Source organism: Sander vitreus, chromosome 15 (assembly GCF_031162955.1).
Source record: "Sander vitreus isolate 19-12246 chromosome 15, sanVit1, whole genome shotgun sequence".
Taxonomy (NCBI): Eukaryota; Metazoa; Chordata; class Actinopteri; order Perciformes; family Percidae; genus Sander; species Sander vitreus.
The window spans coordinates 18128420-18149419 of NC_135869.1; the positions used below are offsets into that span (position 1 = coordinate 18128420).

The 21000-nt window shown below is 38.1% G+C and overlaps 2 long non-coding RNA genes across 2 annotated transcripts; one reads left to right on the plus strand and one right to left on the minus strand.

Annotated features, from left to right (window-relative positions):
• The first annotated feature begins 2059 nt into the window (after positions 1 to 2059).
• On the plus strand, positions 2060 to 9462 carry LOC144530771 (uncharacterized). The gene is made up of 4 exons (XR_013503148.1): positions 2060 to 2139; positions 2404 to 2457; positions 9103 to 9162; positions 9248 to 9462. It is a non-coding gene; the product is annotated as an uncharacterized LOC144530771 (long non-coding RNA).
• On the minus strand, positions 4636 to 5814 carry LOC144530211 (uncharacterized). The gene is made up of 3 exons (XR_013503087.1): positions 5722 to 5814; positions 5416 to 5465; positions 4636 to 4985 (listed from the first exon to the last, which is right to left on the minus strand). It is a non-coding gene; the product is annotated as an uncharacterized LOC144530211 (long non-coding RNA).
• Positions 9463 to 21000: the final 11538 nt, after the last annotated feature.

The following is a 21000-nucleotide window of genomic DNA, read 5'->3' on the forward strand; positions in this document are numbered from 1 at the left end:
AGGTCTATATTCAAGTGACCCAGACTGTAATCCGGATGAAATGCAGGACATTATCAAGCTTGTATCGTGACCTGTTTGGATTTTCTTGGCATATAAAGATAATAGTTTCTAACCTTGATTACAGCATGATTCTTTTTTAAAAAATGAAATAGGATTAGTCCAACGAATCGTTCGGTTTGTAATGCGCACCTAACCGAAAGCCTCGTACCGAACGGTTCAATACGAATACGTGTATCGTTACACCCCTAGTAATTAAATAGTCTTATTTTGACCTGCAACTTATCTAATAGAGAGAGGAATTAGGTATGGTATTACTTTACCACACATTTACACAGGCAGATAGATAGCGGTTAAGTCTTAGCCTAAAGAATAACTCAGCAGGAGCACAGTCTGACCTAAGTAACACCCCCCCCCCATGCTGCTTTGATGTATCTAAAGGCTAACATTAGAGTTTGTAAGTAAGATTTTGCAAGGGAAAGTTTTGCATAGCCTCGAGGCTAAGCCCCCCTGTCTTTCAATCCTAGTGACATCCCTGACAAAGAGTATGACATCTCTTTCTCGAGCTAAATATCCACGTGTGTAAATGGACACTCCTGACCAAGACTAATGAACACTGTTTACTCTGGAGACACAAAGGTCTTCTGCACCTCGGCAGACTTACAAACCTCACGTCTGTTATTTTCTTTTCTTAGTTTGCTCTCCTTAAGGCCCATCCATCCACATCAGTTCACCTCAACAGAGGCAGGTAGCAGCTAGGGTCCGAGCTCAACACTGTCACCGAAAGGTATGTGAACACAAGCAACGAGCTGTTTATTCTTCTGCAATGTGACTGTGATTTGAATGGATGCTTATTGGGTAACATTTGGTGTGGAAAAAAAGTGGGCAGACTATTCTCTGAAGGATTGTTTTTAGACAGTGTAAGCGAGAGAGCACTCACCACTCCATTATACATCTCAGTTTCCTGTGTTGATTTGTCACCATTTGCTCACATTCATACAACATTGTTTGTCACATACTGCAACCAAACTATTGCAACCAAACTAATGCAATGCACTATACTGTATTTTCAGTATAGTCATAACTTGTGAAAGCGCTAAACACTATTAGCTACAATGGCTGACAGCTCACTGTCTAGGTTATTTATATTTATATTTAATTACCGCACCATTTTCAAATCTCCTCCTCAATTACACAGCCCGAAGGTTCCAATTGCAGCAATGCTCTTGCATTGTACAATATTAAAGAGTCATTTAGAGGAGAGCGATATTTTATTGAAACAGGGTTTGTTGCTGCAGCCGGAGGCAGCCGAGCTCTCCATCTCTGTAACCGCGTCTCTGGTTGTGTATAACAACACACCTCAGCTGCTACAGGAAAGCAACCGTCTCACTTTCTAATGCTCCCTCTCTCTGTTTGCCACTTTTATGCATCTCCTTACACAGCCATCTGTCCCTGGCCTTGTGTTTTGTGATCAGTGTTGCCAAGCAAACATTACACAGGCCTCATAGATACAGCTTTCAAAGCCCAAATCCTTAGCTGTTACTCACTGGGCATTATGCAAATACAACTACTTCCTCTTCTAAGGGAACACAAAACACAACAAATAAACAAGTACATGCAATCAATCTTTTTCGGACTCATGAAATTCTGTGGGATTATTTTTGTGCCTTTAATTCCAAGCAAAACTTCTCAAGTATCAAACAAAAAACACTAACTCAAGCAAAAAAATTGTCACCTCAAAGGTAAAACTTAAAACTTGCAAACAAAACATTTGTGTAGTTGTAAACTCTTGGTATTTTATTTGTTTGATATTATATCCTTTTGTTTACAGTTCCCTCTGCTTCTTTCTCAATGATCAGTCTTTTGCTCTCTCCAGCACGTTTGCAGTTTTGCTCCCAGCTTTCTCGTTTGCGCTTCCAAAGTCTTTGTTTGCGATTCTGACACAAATCTCTCGCGTGGGCGGGTCTTACAGGGGTGCGTCCCCATTGGCTAATGAGTGTTAGGGGAAAGTTTGAGTGACAGCTCAGCCTCAGTGCAGGTAAACTAAAGTTAGAGACTCTAACTCCAGAGTCTGTCCTCCAGAGTCTGGTCTGGAGGACACACAAACCACTCCACAGCGGATTCCTACATGATTAATAAAGTGTAAGTATTGATCGTACATATTGTCTGTGATCTACGTCGCAAGCATGGTTACTAGACGTTTGTTGTTTCCTTGTGTTAAGTTATTAGCTATCTAGTAAAGCTGTTTAAGTTAGCATTTAAAGTTAGCTAACTGCTAATGTTATCTAGCTAAAACTTGTAGCCAGTGGCTAGCTACGTTACTGAGCTAATTTGCCGTAGGAATCATGTATTCTTAATGAGGCCTTACTCAATGGAGCTATATTAACTATTGTCTACTCTCTGTAGAGACCTGCAGGACCCGAGCAGAGCTACGATGCTCTACCAGGTAACGTCAGTAACGTGAGTAACATCAGTAACGTAGCTATGTTCTACGAGGAAAAATTATTATCCACCTAACTACAAATTGTTGTGGTTGCTTAGGGTATTGGTTAGCTAAGTTGTACAATGTAGAAGCTGTGAATATAATGTATTCTATCTAAGATTGAGACATACATTAGATAATGTTCCATCTGTACACACACACAGATGGCAGATAACGGACATATTTTTTGTATATTTTAAAGGGGTGATAGAATGCAAAACCGATTTTACCTTGTCATAGTTGAATAACGACAGTTCGCTGGGTAAATAGGACATACATAGAAGCTCAAAATCCCATTGATACCCCTATCCTCTGCAAATCTCACATTTTGAAACTGCCGCTGAAAACGGGCGAATCTCAACAAAGCTGGAAGCTGACGTAAGCATCCCAACTCCTAGTCTTTGTCATGCCCCAACATTTGCATAGGCTACACCACTGACCTGAGGTCAGCTTAGTCTTCTGAATCTAGCTAGGTCATGCAGATCTCCAGAGGTCCGCTATTGCTATTACTGGACTACAAAATGCCGAGGCCCTGATGGAGCTCCAAGGCCTGCAGCTGGCCGTGATTCATAGGATTGAAGGGACAGTAGCAGCTAACGAAATCCCTAATGTTCACAAAAATGCATTAAATTGAAATCGGACACCATTGTTAGCTTTATGAGACCTTGGGGTACATGTTATGTTAGTGGCGTGACGAAATTCAAACTGTAAATATACAAAAGTTATGCCGAAAGTGTAGAAACGATCTTTTGCCATAAGAATAAATGGGACACATAGCCTAGCTTGCAGCTCAGGAGCTCCGCGTAGCCCCAAGCCCCGGTCGTCCAGTAACCAAGAAACGGTGACTTTCACTGGGTATGGAGGTTGCTGCTTTCTCGTCAGACTGTGTGGAGCTCCTAAAGTCCGACACGTCTTACTAAATTTGCAATTAGCCATCAATTTTTGTAAAACGGCCCATATTTGAGCTTTATATAGTTGATTTCTCGCTTAAAAAAGTCTTAGAAGTGAATTTAATAACGAAATAGAGCGACAATGTATACCTTTGCAGTGTCTGAAATATGAGACTTGCTGTCTCTTCTCCAATGTGTTTCTATGTGGTTCGCTCAAACCAATCAGCGCGTAGCTCATCTAAATATTCATGAACATACCATATTTGGAGAAAAGCTCTTGTTCCAAATAGGGCCATATTCACAGGGTAGTTAAGGGCCTAATAAAATAGCATTCGGGCAATTTTCAGCCCAACCAATGTTATATCCCCTATTAGGAGACCTTAAGGAACAGTGTAAAATACCCTATATAATCATTCTATCACCCCTTTAACGCTGTAAATTCAACAATATTTAGAATGAATGCATATTGTTACTACTGTCCAAACTATGTAATTTAACTAACACACGAGGCCCTTGACAAATACTTTGCTTAGTGATCATTATGGTTTGATGTGACGTGCATGGGTCCTAGTGGCTGGCTAAATTCAACATGAAGCCATATTGTACTTTACACATGTAATCAACGTGGAGGTAGGGATTTAGAAAGTGTGATCAATATATTCCAGAAAAAAAGTGTTCCAGTAGTGATCATGAAAGCTAGAAAAATGTTTCTAGAGTGCAGACTTTATTACTATTATTCATTATTGAGCTAAATTCAAACTAAATAAAAAATCAATAATAAGGTACTTCAAGCTTTACAATAAGAAGTCAAGGAAGTGAAGGACTACAGCCACATCCCAGCCCTCCAAAGAGCTGTCCTGCAGAAAAGGCTGTGGTCCAGACTGGAGCAGTGAGCTCAGGAGACCAGATGATCCCAGGCGTCCTGGAGTTGTGTGTGATATTCCCACCCTCAGAAGTGTTGTTGCAGACACAAGTCAGCAGAGAAATACAGCTTGCCTTAGTTGAAACTGAATATGGGAAATATATACATAACCCAACTACTCAGTATGTTTGTGTATTGTTGGTGGTGAAAAACAGATCCTGACCTGTGATGTACTGCAAAGAATGACTGACACGGAGTTTCAGCTTCTTCTACCATCGGGGCCCCAGCCAAATACATTCAGATATCCATTATGTATGTGAAGTTTTATATTGGACTAAAAATAAAGCATTATAATAGTCTCAAACTTATGTCCTGTATTATATAATGGACCAAACAGACAAGGGTGAATGTAAAAAAGTGTTTTAATATATTATGTGCATTTTAAAATATAATTATAGTAAATTAAATTACAGGACAGTATACTGTAGTAGGATATATTGACATACAATGGACTTAGAAACTACAAGTACACAAACGAAAATAATAATAATAAAAAATAAACTAAGAAAAAGGTTATTGTAAGTGTTCATTGAGTATCTCAGCAAAGTATGATCAATACATACTCTATTGGTCTATACCCTGGCTGTTAGAAGCCTTAGCACACATAGTGTTTCCTCCACAGAGACACTGAAGGCTCCTTTTCCTCTGCTGCTACCACGTCCTCCTGGTTGGACTGCCTGCTGCTTGATGTGAGCTGTGATAGAAAATGATAACAAAGTTCCTTACACAAATCAAATGGTAACAAAGTTCTTATTGATAACTGCGGCTTCTAAGCTTGGGGGATTTACAATTAAAATAACTTGCTTTTAAGTAGCCATTAGCAAATGTGTAGGCTTTAAAAACACTATGAACACTTTCCTTATGTTGACCTGCTTACAAATGCAACAGAAGACATGTAATTAGAGTTAGGATAGCCAGTCTTTGTCATAACTAGGAAAGTACAGATGAACAATCTTCATTCTTGTCTGGTCTTGTAATGTTATCCTCTTGGCTGTAAATGTAGCTAAAATTAATTAATATTTTACGTTCACAGCTTCTACATTGTACAACTTAACCAATACCCTAGCATTGTAGTTAGCTGGATAATAATATTTCCTCAAAGAACATATAGTTACATTACTGACCTAACGTTACCTGGTAGAGCATCGTAGCTCTGCTCGGGTCCTGCAGGTCTCTACAGAGAGTAGACAATAGTTAATATAGCTCCATTGAGTGAGGCCTCACTAAGAATACATGATTCCTACGGCAAATTAGCTCAGTAACGTAGCCGCTGGCTACAAGTTTTAGATAACATTAGCAGTTAGCTAACGTTAAATGCTAACTTAAACAGCTTTACTAGCTAGCTAGTAACTTAACACAAGGAAACAACAAACGTCTAGTAACCATGCCTGCTACGTAGATTATAGACAATATGTATGATCAATACTTACACTTTCTTAATCATGTAGGAATCCGCTGTAGAGTGGTTTGTGTGTCCTCCAGACCAGACTCAGAGTCTCTAACGTTAGTTTACCTGCACTGAGGGTGAGCTGTCACTCAAACATTCCCTAACACTCATTAGCCAATGGGGACGCACCCCTGTAAGACCCGCCCACGCGAGAGATTTGTGTCAGAATCGCAAACTTTGGAAGCGCAAACGCGGAAGCTGGGAGCAAAACTGCAAACGTGCTGGAGAGAGCAAATGACTAATCATTGAGAAAGAAGCAGAGGGAACTGTAAACAAAAGGATATAATATCAAACAAATAAAATACCAATAGTTTACAACTACACACATTTTTTGTTTGCAAGTTTTAAGTTTTACCTTTGAGGTGACAATTTCTTTGCTTGAGTTAGTGTTTTTTGTTTGATACTTCAGAAGTTTTGCTTGGAATTAAAGGCACAAAAATAATCCCATAAAATTCCTGCTTACTGATTAATGTGACATTTTGACTTAGCTGCAGCCAATAAAATAAATGCACAAGGAAATAAGGACACCTCTACAGGGCAGTTGACAGCCAGTGTGTATGTCCACCAGACCGTAATAAAAAATTACACCAATTTGGCTGCTTAACATGCACACAGAAATCCCAAAACAGACAAGTGATGTTAGAAACATGTAAAGAATGGGAAAATACCTTTAGTCATGTGTTTTTGTGCAGTAAGGCGCTGAATTCTGACAAGTTTGAATAAAATAAGGACATTTTTAACAAAAGCAAAACATGCAACTCTTAATATTGTTTTGTGACTTTTAGAAAAAATAACACCAATGTCACTTGTCAAAGGGGAAAGTGGCAGCTATGTCATGGACAGAGTAGTCACTAAGGAACGGCTGCATAATAAATCATTAATGGGTAGTTCCTCACTTGGATTTGAGGACTATATAGTACACAAAGATAAGTTATTAGAAAACAGACTGGGAGACACTATATTAAAGAATCAATATGTGATGATTAGTTAATCTGTAAAACAACCACTGTCTTCATGAATCGTTCCCAATTAACTATGAATTAGCCACTGAGCGACACAACACTAGCAACAACTTATTCATTACTAATTACTTAATCATGAATTAGCCTTTTTGTGCCTCCTATAGTAAAGTGGTACATCTGTTATCAAGTAGTCTCTCATTAGTTCATGATTATGGAAAGTAGCTACTGAGTTTTGTTTGTGTACTGCGGAATTCACAATTAGTTTCTTAATAACACACATGAGACAGCAGGATTCTTAAAATGTTTGAATCATCATATTCAGACCACCACATATATATTAATATTCACGTCCAAGTCATAACGTATAGCATAGGTGATACTGTCACCTTAAAAATACATTTATTAAGCAGAGTATGTAAGTTGAGACATGTGCCCTCAGCAATGAGGATTGTTTGATGGAGAAGCAACATGTGATGAAGTCAGCCTTATCTCCAAAGATAACATCTAAGGCTACTTATAATCTGGGGTTTGCGTGTGTGTGTGTGTGTGTGTGTGTGTGTGTGTGTGTGTGTGTGTGTGTGTGTGTGTGTGTGTGTGTGTGTGTGTGTGTGTGTGTGTGTGTGTGTGTGTGTGTGTGTGTGTGTGTGAGAGAGATTCAAGGCAGTGGCATTTAAGCAGGATAAATATGCACATCCACGGCACCGGAGATAATCCCTGCAGGGCCATTGTAAGCATGAATAAAGCCAGAGCTGAAAACAACTCATTCTAGACACACAGACAGACAGGTGGACTGACCCTCACTTACATCCAATTGTAGCCGATTAAACTGGACAGCCTGTTTTGTGCTGATCAACTCTTGCTCCTATGCTGTGTATGTGTATATGAAACAAATCATTATGTGAATCTGTAACATCTGTAATGTGTTATATGCTACAACACACGACACCAAACAATTTTCAACAGACCATAATAAAACATACAGACAAGGCTTTGACACTGACAAAGGTAACATTTCATCCTGATAACTTCCAATTAGGTTTGAAGGGTTAAATAGAGCGTTGTCCTTTTATAATGAAGCAATGTGACGAATGCCTGATGAGTTCAAACCAAAGAATGCACATAAAAGGCTTTAGAAAATGGACTGAATCATCTGTTAGCCTACATAAAGGTCTCTTTATATTTGCAGGGAAAACAAAAAGGTAAGAAGCAACTAGGTAAAAAAGAAAAATCATTTAGTTGGGGGAAAAGACACTTTCAAAATACATGCAAGATGTTAGAAAATGTGCTTTTTACATCTTGTAACTGTGTTCTGTATTCAATGATTGTCCATGGGCTTTGTCTAAACTTGTGTGTTTCTGCAACTGTGAACAAAACTTCATTGTAGATAGATTCTTGCACCCGTTTATGCTTTTCCGTTGCTAAGTCATACATGGCTGATAAAATATGGAGTTATATTCCTATCTTTATTCAAGAGCGCATTAGTTCAATTTGAGAGCATTTCTCACTAATATTACGTTCAGATGTTGTAATAATTTCCCTCAAAACCTTGCTGTCACACTCAAATAGTCACTGCTCGCGCTTGGATTTGCTGTGCTTGTGCTCAAACTTTCTGCTTGGACTCAGATATTTCTCCTCGCACTCAGGCTGATTCTGCGCGCTTGCAAATCTTCTCCTCTCGGATTTTTCCTGCGCTCTCGGATTGTTTGTGTGACAAGATGGAATGACATATGAAGGACAGTATGTGTGTATTTACAACTGGTATTTAATGACCCCACTTTGTATTTTTTCCTCGTTTGGTTAACCATGTTCCTGGGGATTTGGCTAATTTCAGACATGCTAGAGGTAATAGTAAAACCTAAACTGTAATATAACTGAAAAACAAAAGAAACTGGATATTTGTATCAGTTTTTACATCACTGTTGTATGTTTTTCAGATATTGTTCTAAGTTCTTATAACATTATTTTAACAATAATAACATTCATATATATCTGTATAGAAAGTTCTAAGTACAATTTCACTCCTATAATAAAACACTATTTAAAATAGCTGTTATTTAGTTTTACCCTAATGAAATCAATACAAAGCAAACTGAACAGAACAGAAAAAAACAAGCATTGTGTTTCAGTTTCCCTTCTTCCAGGTGGGGCTGAAGTACCCCTGTTGAGCTGCATCACAGCTGCACTGTGTGCATGGACCAGTGTTGTACAACCACACTACTGTGCTGTTCCAGTCAGTACATTACTCCAAATGCAAAATCCCATTGGTTCCCCCTGTACTCACCTGTGTGCAGAGGGCAGGCAGTAGTGGCACAAATCAAGAACGTTGGCAAGTCTGGTAATAATTTAATTGTAAAATCATGTTACATACACTTATCATTTCTTTATCTTGCTTAAATTCACAGGGTGCACAACAAGGCCCGGGAGAGAAAATTACTGATGTCCACAAATCCAAAGCAGAGAAGGTAAGGTAAGATAGTAATGATGTTAAATAAAGCTATGTACAGCTAATATCTTATGTGTTGATGTCTATGAATTTGTCTTAAATAGGAGCACACTATACAAAGACAACAGTGGAGAGTTGCTGGATCTGTCTGTCCTCAAAGTGCCAGAGATCTACAAGGACTTCACCTGTTTCTGCACCATCACCTGCATAATACAAGTGATAAAAGAGAGACTAACAAACTATTGTGTTCTCTGTTTACATAAATAGGTGCCTGTAATGTCTGTCCACATATACAATCAATTCAATAAATGTTGATAAGTATCACTGATATTTCTTAAATCATTGTAGTTTTTTCAGAGCAATAAGAGATTATTAAAGCCATGTTCATATTTGCAACAAATTAAAACCCTTATCAAGGCAAATAGGAGGTATATACAACTAGTAGAAGATAAATTAACTATACAAGAGCAATTAAGGTAAAGTTATGAGGTAGTAGCAAGCTAAAGTGATGTATAATCAATAGCAGTGAGTCAAGTCAACAGGGTTAGGGGTTAGCGTCGACCATTCTGTGCACATTATTGACATATACTAATAATAATGCGATGGACGGCGGGGGTGTATAAACTTGGGTTACAGACCCATGGTTACAGAGGAGCCGTCCGCAACGGATGTTCTAACATAAAACGAACGCCCCCTTACCGGGGCAGGGATCATTTCATTGGTCAACACTACAGCTGGCATTCTATTGGTTGCTGAATTTTGATAGGGTTGTCACACAAACAATCCGAGAGCGCAGGAAAAATCCGAGAGGAGAAGATTTGCAAGCGCGCAGAATCAGCCTGAGTGCGAGGAGAAATATCTGAGTCCAAGCAGAAAGTTTGAGCACAAGCACAGCAAATCCAAGCGCGAGCAGTGACTATTTGAGTGTGAGAGCAAGGTTTTGAGGGAAATTATTACAACATCTGAACGTAATATTAGTGAGAAATGCTCTCAAATTGAATTAATGTGCTCTTGAATAAAGATAGGAATATAACTCCATAATAAAAGCCAGAATGCTGATGTTGCGAATTTATAGCACTTTCAGGCTCAGGGACAGCTTACTGAAACATAATGTTAATGTTAACAGTTTTTCATGATTTAAGTGTCAATATACAGGTTGAACAACAAGCCAAAAAGGCTCTGTATTGACTTACAAAAGAGAGGTGAGGACAGAAAGATAAGATTTAGTTGAATCTGATCATCTCAGGTGTTTTTAAACACTCTTGGCCTACTTGTGTGTAAATTGAACCGTCCCTAAACATGGTCTTCAGATTTCACAGGACCACATCAGGAAGCAATAAAAAAAGCATAAGGGCTTGCAATGGCTGCTGTTACAGACAGTATAAGATGGAGCAGAAGGGATAAATAGCAGCAAACTTTCAGACTGAACAAAGTCAATGTAAAGCATCTTAAATGCAACAATTAGGGTCCATGAACCCTGCAGCATAAGCCTCCACATAGATTCCTTCCTATATTGTTTTCTAGGAAAATAGTTTCACCTCTTTCATTTGTGTACCTGCTTTGTACATAGAGTGTCTGAACATGGATGTTGATTTCAAATACACTGTTAAGAAAATATTAAGTTTCTTTATAGTTTAGTCAGCTGTGCCTGTGTCCAAAGAGACTACAATATAAAGCTTGGAAGGTTTACGTTGCATATAACTGAAACATGGAAAAATGTGCCACACTGCTATTGGCAGATAAAGCTGAATAAATGAATTCATTCCCAGAAGTTATGCTTTAACCTTATAAGTACAGTAAAAAGAGCAGACAGAGATATCCTGTGGCAAACAAACATATTATGTTAAGTCAAGATAACAGACAGAACGAGAGAGGCTGGTATTTATTTAAGCCCATTGCCAAATAGCTTGTTCTAATTGCAAACATATCTTCATCAAGCAGGTTAAATAAATTAAGATAGAATGCCCGGAGGAGAGTCATGTTGTAAAAACAGAGTTAAGGCTACTTTAAGTTCTAATTTACTTTTACAAGCAATGTGAACGGTGGCAGGTGTTTAGTTGTAGTTGGTAGATGAGAGGTCTGTGTTGTGCAGATGGCTGTTTGTTCTGTTTACACCTCTCCTCGAGAACTGTGCCACAGCCAGATCTGCCTCCCCCTGTCCCAGTCTGAATGCTAATATATTAAGTCTACCACAGACACTCCACAAAACTCTCTGTATTGCACAGTATTTCGGTGTTTACAAAATGGTGTAGTCCGGCGACTTTGGCACACAGCAGCTCGAGTGATGCGTTTTACGTCACCGCTGAGAAAGGACAACAGCAGCGTTCAGCTTTGGCGACAAAGAGGACATACAAATTACAAGATAATTACTTCTTCTGAAGAGTCCATCACGTTTTTTTAAACCCCCGTGTCCTCCTTGATTTGATGGGATAAACACTACTAGCAACTGCGTGGAGGAGGGGTGGAGGTGGGGGTGGTGCGCTATCACCGAAGGCTTTGGTCACGTGGATGCGCCGACAGTGTTGTTGTCATTACTGACAGAAACTACGAACTATAGCTTTAAATAGCAGTTAAATAAGTATCATGGTACCAAGTAAAGCATTTCAAATTTTGTTTAAAGCGATATCAACTTAGCGCAATAAACATCACAAAAGACACTTAGGGATTTTTTAGTTAGTTGAAAGAGTATCAGTAGAAAACTGCACTTTAAAATGTAACTGTCATTATTTTTTCAATGGTGCCCTTTGTGTTTAGTTCAGTTTGTTCAATAAAATAATGGTGGAAATAATTTCCTTTGTTTTTTTTATTCAACAAGCAATTTGTTGTATTTTAGCAGTATTCTAAAAACAGCAGAAAGGCAGAACTGACTATGTTTTATTATCTGTTTATTTATCGCTTAAATACGTCATAAGTTTAGGGTCAAAAAGTCATGCTGTGGGCAGAATTAGCAGTCTGGTACTTTATCATTAATTTAATAATATGTAGCTCTTGTGCACCAAGTTTGAATCTATCAGGAACAAAACTGCAGTAGTTATTATTGTGTTATTCACTCCATTCATTTTCCTACAATCCTAAGGCAATTTATACATAAAATGTGCTCAGAATCATACATCTTCATTTTCAGGCAAGCAAAAGGCAAACATTTTTAATGTGGCACAATATGCAAAATTCATTGACTAGCATCTAGAAAGTAAAAGCTAACTCATTACATCACTGAACTTTGTAAGAAGCCCAGCAGGTATCAGGGGGAAAATGTTCTTAAATTGTGAGACAATTAGCAATTTGTGTCACTGCAAAGAGGACTTCCTGCTGCTTTGTCAGTAAATGACGTGATGTGAGTGTAAGTAACTTTTCAACATTCACTGAAAGAAATGGCATTAATGGTCTAGGAGTAATGGTAAGTGTAGAAATGAAGGGGTAGCTGCAATTGTCCATTCTTCAAAAGAAGCTCTGCACACCACATACTGTGATGTTTGGACTCAGTGGAGCTAAAGATGACAGGTGAAATAAAAACAGAGCCACTGTATGACGGTAGAGGCTTTGTTTATCTGCAATGGGTGTTGATTCGAAGATTATAACATCTAAGGGGGGAGGCAGCCAGACACTGCACTGAGTAACAGATGGCCAAGCAAGGTGGTCAGTGCCACTGACAGCTCATTCGGGCAGAGCCCACCTATGAAATCAGAGCTGACGCCTGCCTCCCCCCATGAGCTATAGTATCTATCATCTCCTGGCTCTGAAAAGAAGAGTGAAAACCAATTCTGGTTTCATGAGATTAGAAAGCCACACACAATGACCAAACTCCACTACTGAGCTTGTACTCCCACGGTCTATTGTAAAGCTGAAAAGTGCTTGTTAAGTGTGGCTGTAGTGTTGTCGTGAGAAAAACACTAGGGATCACCTATAGAATAAAAAACTGAAAAAAACTGATAGGCACACACCCATACATACCCATGCTAAAGTTGACTAAAAAAAAATCATCTTTTGGAAATGAATGCCTTAATTAAAAAAATGAGGGAAAAATCCACCCTTTAAGGACACCAATTTTCTGAATTGAAAATTCAGAAAATTTTCAATTTTCAAAGCAAAAAAAATTGCTTTTTTCGTCTGCTATTTCACCACTAAATTAATTTCTGAGACTGTTTTATGCAAGGAATTAACGGTGTACAGTTTGAATATGGGCAGTTTTACAAAAATTGATGGCCAATTGCACATTTGCTCCGATATGTTGTCGGACTTGGAAGCTCCAGTCTTAGGTGACAGCCAGCTTGCGGTGGCCGGGATCGCTTGCTTACTGGTCAGCCAGTAATACTCACAGCGCCCCCTGTCAGCTGGAAGTCGTTTCAGACCCTCCCACCAGCCGTTGGGCCACGCCTCCTCATTTAAATTGACACCTGTCACTTCTAAATGAAAAGCATAATGTTAAATCGAAATGTAAAAGGTGAATCTTAAAATGTCAATGCCAAATGTAAAATGTAAAATTCAAAAGATAAAATGTCAAATTGAAAATTGAAAATTAAGGCTAAAAGGTTAGGCTAAAAGGCTAAAATAAAATGATTTCTTTTTTCTATTTGAGATTTTAATTTAAGTATTTCCTTTTAAGCTTTTACATTTCACATTTAATTATGGCATGATTTTTCCGAGTAGCGTAGTAAAATAATACTATTTTCAATTTGATCTTGTTTCGTTTTCTCTTTGGACTTTCAATTTGAATTATAAATAAATATATCCTCCATACATACATACATACACACATATATATATATCATACATACATACATACATATATATATATACACATATATATATATATATATATATATATATATATATATATATACACATATATACATATATATACACATATATACATATATACACACACACACACACACACACACACACATATATATATATATATATACACACACACACACACACACACACATACACACTTATATATATACATATATATATATATATATATATATATATATATATATATATATATATATATATATATATATATATATATATATATATATAGCCATTTTAATGATTCACTGGTTCTAATTTACCACTAATTTGGGTGTGTTATTTTTTCAGGGTGAGATTCACAGAAGTCCAGAACTACATCCAGCTAGTAATTGTGGACAATCTCACAGCTGTGAGCAGGAAAATCATAAAACTCTCCCTGAAGGTTGGCATGAAAAATGGATGAAAACCATTTCAAGGGTCTTTAAGTCTATAAGAAAAGAAAACTGTTTCTGAGCTAACATTCAGCACTCTATAATGTTGCTAACCCTGAAGACAGCAAACAGTAAGACTTGGAGATGCCAACCCATATACATCTCAAGGTTGTGAGCTGGCTGCCAAGCTCAGACATGGTGGTGATCTTGAAGTCTGAAAATAGTATTGTATTAAAAGGCTTCATTTACATTTTAATTTGTATGTTTCACTGGAAATAAAACATGTGTATGCATAACCAAAAGGAAAATTAAATTAGCTTGAAATTAAACTCAAAAAGGGAAATACATAGTGCCACCCAAAATAGAAATGCGGAGTCCACAAGGCACCAAACAGTCAATAAACATTCTTTCAAGTCATGTCTTGTGTAGTATAAAGTACATGATTCTGTCTGATCTTTAACACTTTGAGAGTGAATGTGAAAAAAAGAGATTTACTGCCTGCTATTGTTAAAAGATAAAAGGGAATTAAAGACAGTATAGGATTGAACCTGTGAGTCTTAAGAAGTCTTGTGGCACAATCTGCAGCAAACACAATCAGTCACACTTAACAACCCCTAAAGGAGCTGTTCTTACCATATAAACAAATAAAAGCGAGCCTCTGAGGCTCTGAGGGCACAGTTACAGACACACCGGAAAGACCGGGAACTGACCAGCTGTCAGCTATAATACACAAACAGGTGACAAGAGTTAAAACAGCGGCTGTGTGCACGACATGCTGCAAAATTCAAATCTCCTCACAATTAAGTGTTTCTGCTCAATTACAAAACATCTGTTCTTTACATCAGAGCTGCAGATGTGACTAAAACCCCATGTTGGTGTAATGTACAGACATAACTGTAATGCAAAGTTTGAACCAGCTTTACACTACAGCGGGAAAGTCACTACATTTATACTTCAAGACACTTTTTGGCAACTAAGAGCATTCCACAAAAGTAAGCAAAATTATTGTAATACAAGTTCAATTTACCAGCAGGAGATCATAACTGCTGTCTGTGTTCAACATCGAATGTGAATGGAATGAATGCAGATGAAGTCCGTGAGATGCGGTTGAAAGCTCTAGAAAAAGCTACTAAGTTGACTATGTGTTAAGATTATAGTCTAAGGTCAAAAAACATTATTACATGGAAAGTAGAATGTTCTCAGAATTTATACTATAGCAGAAACTGCTATACTTTTTTAATAATACAGAATATCCACTATGAGTCAAAAAACAATGCCAAAAATAATAACCATAAGCCATCCTAAAATTGAAAACAAAATTTAAAAAACAAAACTGTGTAATAAAGCCTTGACAAAAACTGTATGTCACAAGCTTCACAGAACTGGTATTTATGATAGTTTTATACAAAAACCAGTCAGAATCTAAGGCAAACAATCTATACAAATGTTTTATTAAGATCAACGAAGCAGTGTGTTTAGGACAGTGTTTCAGGGGCAGGTTGCAAAAGCAGAGATATGATGAACAAATTCATTTAAAATAAGACTACAATAAGACACAATTCTGCCTATCTTAGAGCTCGCTTTTTCAACTGAGCATCTGGAAAAACATCAACAGTGAACAGAACATCCTCGAGAATCACCCGGTCGCCACAACAATGTCTCCTAGCAGCTGGAGTTAGCCTCAGCAGGCTTTATCACATTGCATTGTAAAGAGTACACACAGAGCAGACTGTACACGTTGGCTGAGGCTTATGACCGAGATGGCTTTTATTGATAAGTGTCACAATGAAAGAGTAGCAAAATTGTTGTTGTTTTTATACTGTGGTCATGTCATATAATATAAAACAAGTGGAGCAGTGTGATTGATGGTTAACCTTACTTTATTTTGGGGATTGTTATTGATTGATATAGCAATTGTTGCCTTAAAACCTTTATATTTGTTTGCTGTGATTTTTCTTCATGGTTTGCTGTGGATTCATTTATTATATTGTTTGCTGTGGATTAACTTTTATATTGTTTGCTGTGATTTTCCCTTGTTTGCTGTGATGTTGCTGGACAATTGATAGTACTGTTTTCCCTCTTTCACGAACTGCAACAATAAACACTAGAAACCCTGTTCACATCAGCGATCTAATTTGCCAGCTGATCAGACCACTCCCAATAAAAGGAGGCTAGATCCCTTACCGAGGAAGGGAGCCAACGCTCTGGACGGATGGACGTGCCGTGTGCGGCAGCGGACTGGTTTGCTGATCTTCTTTCCCCTCGGTGTTGCTGCTGACTGGATCTCCTGTGCCCTGGTGGAGCCGACAGACTCTGCAGTGTCAACGCTCACAAACTCCGACTAAAGGGAAGTGGTCCTTTTCTTCCACACTGATGCGTGTGTGTTTTTAGCATAAGGAGCAAGATTTCAGATCGGCCCATCTGAGCTTTCATTTTCTCAAAGGCAGAGCAGGATACCCAGGGCTCGGTTTACACCTATCGACATTTCTAGCCACTGGGGGGCCATAGGCAGGCTGGGGGAATGCATATTAATGTTAAAAAACCTCGTAAAGTGAAATGTTCATGCCATGGGACCTTTAAAGTTGCCGGGCTATGAGCAGGCTGCCCTTTGATTTTCCACTGACAGAAGCAGAGTGGCTCCACGGAATTCCTGGTTCTGGATTGGAATAGGCTACTCGAAGCCCTGCTGAAGCAGACATTCTGTGCCGGCGCCAGGGGAAACAAGGAGCTGACTCCAGGCTGGACTGGACTTGGGTATTGTTTCACCCTGGGACAGAACATTGGACAATCCATGTTTTTTTTTCCATTGTCTCAGCACCAGAAACAACAGCAACCTCCAAAATGGCCATGAAGTTGAATCAACCACTCTCTGAAAGTTTCAACAAAGACTGAAGGTAGGATTTATTGTAGGACTGTTGTACTGTTGAAACTGTACATTTAACTGCAGGATTAGAGAATAAGCATTCATGCTTTAATACTTTTAAAAATGAATGAACGGACCATGTAAAGTGGCCATGTAAGTCTAATAATACACTTTGAGGTGTCATGGTATACAGAAACAGCTCTGGCAGAGTAATTAATTGGTCGCCAGAAATTTAATAGCCAATATTTTGATTATCGAATAAACATTTTCTCTGGTTGCAGCTTCTAAAATATATGGTTTTCCTGCAGCTCTTTGGCATATATGATATTTTGCTAAATATGTTTTGGGTGTGGACTGTTGGTCAAACAAAACAAGCAATTTGAAGACATTAAACTTGGCTCCAGGAAATTATAATAACCATTTTTTTTCACTATTATCTGACATTTTACGACCTATTTAATCAAGGCAATACAGCTTAATCAATAATTAAAATAATCATTAGTTGAACCCCTACTAGAGCAAACACTACACTGCTTTGTCTGTTTTATTCATATATCAGCATGTCAATCATTTTTACACTATAATTGACTGGCAATTCTATTCTACAGGTAGCTACACAGGTATTAATCATAATTTTCCATTTTGATGGGACTTTCACTGACCAATTATTTATGAGCACATTACAAGCATGATAATAATAATTCAACGTAATGGATGGAAAGAATGCATTTAATCTGCGACGGATTAGCTTTAAAACTTTTTTGTAAAAGGCTTACAATGTCAGTTGCTGAGTGGCGTTTCACCCTGATAAGAAAAGATGAGAGGGGACTACAATGACATTGTTGTTGAACATTTTGCTGACAATTAAGCCCCAAAGGGGCAAGTGTCATTACAATAAATTAGAGAGAGGAAATATTCCAAGTGACCCACTCAACAGTATTATCACTTGTAGTGGATGGAATGAGCTCTGACTAACAGGCCTTTGAGAAAGACCTGGACTTACTGTATAGCAAAAGGACAACTACCACATATGGCATGAAACAGACAGTATGAAATGTACAACACCTATCCAAGACTGTAAAAAAGACAACACCAAGAAAGAGATACTGTGATGCATTGATCCATCAAATCAAAATATTATTCCTAGCTTAATGAATCTGAAAAAAGGTTAGCTTGAAGCCACTAAAAAATGTAATACTTTTGTTCTGTGCCAACTTATTGCAGCAATATATTTCAGAACACCTGGCTAATGTTTTTTTCTCTCATAGCAGAATCATTACAAAGATGCCAAAATCATCAGTGGTATCCATTGAATATTTTGCAGCTGCCTCAGGCTGCTAATTGTTTGTCAATTTACCCTGGCAGGAGGTATGATCAATGCTTTCAATTCAGGGCCGGAGCCAGAAAGGTGCTTGGTCACGCCTCAGTAATTAGGAAGCAAATATAGACCTGAGCCTCAAGCTTTCTCCTGCATTAAATCACCACTATCAGTTAAAGTAACACAGAACTAAACAACCCATGGGAACCATCAGGATTTCACTAAAGACATCTTTCAATGCCAATATGTATCAGCATGCTTGTTACAGTCTGGGGGAATACTGATAAACAATGCTAATATCTAAAGCCTCTTTAATTATCTTCATCTGCAAGAAGGTAGATAAAAACTAATTCATAGTTAAAATGTCACAGCCTAATTTTTATATCAATTTAGATTACCCATATGGTAGTTAATACAAAATCAAGTTAATTGATCAGTGATTGTTCCTGGTAGCAACATAACTTCTAATAAATAATTGCTTTCCCTTCTTTATCAGTTTAATTTCCTCTTTGACCTTTTGGCCTGCACCATGCATGGTTCATATCAACACAAAACCTTCGCACAGAGAGTTAGAGAAACTACTGCCGACATCCAACTGTCTCTCTTTACCAGTTAAGATGAGCTCATTTTCCAGCTCTCATTTAATTACTTTTTGGCCCAAGAATAATGTGGAATCACTCAGTATTTAGTGGGCTCATGTGGATTTTAAAGAGAAGTAACAAGCCAATATTGACAATGCCGTACTCAAGTACTGTAATTCCCCTGAACTGCTATTCATGAAATTAAAAAAAACCCTTGGCTGAGCAGAAATATTGGTTTGATGCATCTGACCCTTTTTCCCACATCTCCTTTAATAGACATGGAGTCACAGCAGGGCTGGAGAGTGACAGCAGCATGGCAATACCGTCCGTGATAATACATGTTTATTTTACTCTTAACATATTCTATCACTTGAATTAACTTAAGGATGTGCTAAAACAGACGCTGCTTGCCAAAAGACTGAACTTAAAAAAACTGAACTCTTCTTTCTGCTTATTTACATAAAGGATTCACTTATCTACATTACATAACCCCTCACCTGTGCTAACTGGTGCTAACATATGATGTGAGTCATTCTCACATTAAAAACAGAAAATCTGTGGTCATGGCTTAAACAGTCTATGGTTATAGCATATCAAATGGTAATTAAATAAACCAATACCAAACACATATGTACGTTACTTATGAAACTATAGAAGCCAAACAGTCCAGAAGTTGAAGCCATAATTTTAGGTTACAGAAGATAATACCTGACATGTTAGTCCACATAATAATAATAGTGCATGCAGAACCAGCAGCTAGGAAGACAACAGAGTGAGGGCAGACCTGTGGGCTCAGTGGTCACAGCTGTTGCAACACATCCACCTCTATGCAGCTTTAAAGAAACTTAAGCAGAACCTCAATAATATGCCATCATATTTACCAACGCCCCAAACATTTTCCTGGCAGTCCCCTTTGCTTGCAATTTATTATTTGTTTTTCTTTCAAACACTTGCAGCTGCCAAGGGTTTAAGAATTCAGTTGACCGAAACATAATGCTTAACAGTTTATTGTGCCATTAAAACTCCACATAACCTTCTGACAATTGCTGCTATCACAGCAAATGCCAAATACAATTTAGCATGACAGTCCTAACTTTATCCTTTCGAAACTGGCAACCTAGATTGCATTTGCAGTATGATAGTAGCATAAACATCAGTTTCATTTATAATGAATGTACTTTACCTGTACAGCAGATTGGACTACACTACAGACATTGCTTCTGTATCATCACCCACATCATGAATGCTCAAGGGTTGTTTTGGAGTTGTGTTGGTTTTGTTTGTTTTTCTCCCTCGCCATTAAAATCAATTAATTTGGAAAAAAATAAGGAAAATCCAAGGCCTGGGTGAAACTACTGTGAAGAGAGCATACTGCAACGACCACAACACGGAGAGACCACTACGTCGAGGCATCTCTTCACACATTTTACGTTTATCTTATTGATGAATACTAAACAAAAGATACTTGGTTCTAAACCGTCTCTGATTAAACGTAATCCGGTGTAGTGTGTGGGATTTTCATGGCGCGTAATTTGAGTGCTACTTTGCGCTCAGTGCTGCCTCTAATGGCTTTGAGCTAAATTAAAACCGATTTCCAGACTGTATGGCTGAAGCGTTGACTTGCAATACAGCCTGATGGCGGAGGCGGTGTAACTGTCCTGGGTCACGGGGGCTACCTTAACTTTTGGAATTTACCCATAGTTTTCCAAAGGTCCAGACTCTCACGACTGTGGGAACACTACAGGGTCAATATTGGATTTGTATCTGTAACTTTGATAAATGGATCCGGAGATGTGCGTAAAAATGCTTGTTACTTTGGTGCGTTTGGGTAATTGGTCATAATTTTTGAAGTTTGAAAGTCTACATGGACTAGGGGAAAGGATTCTGAGAGCTTTTCCTGGGTTCA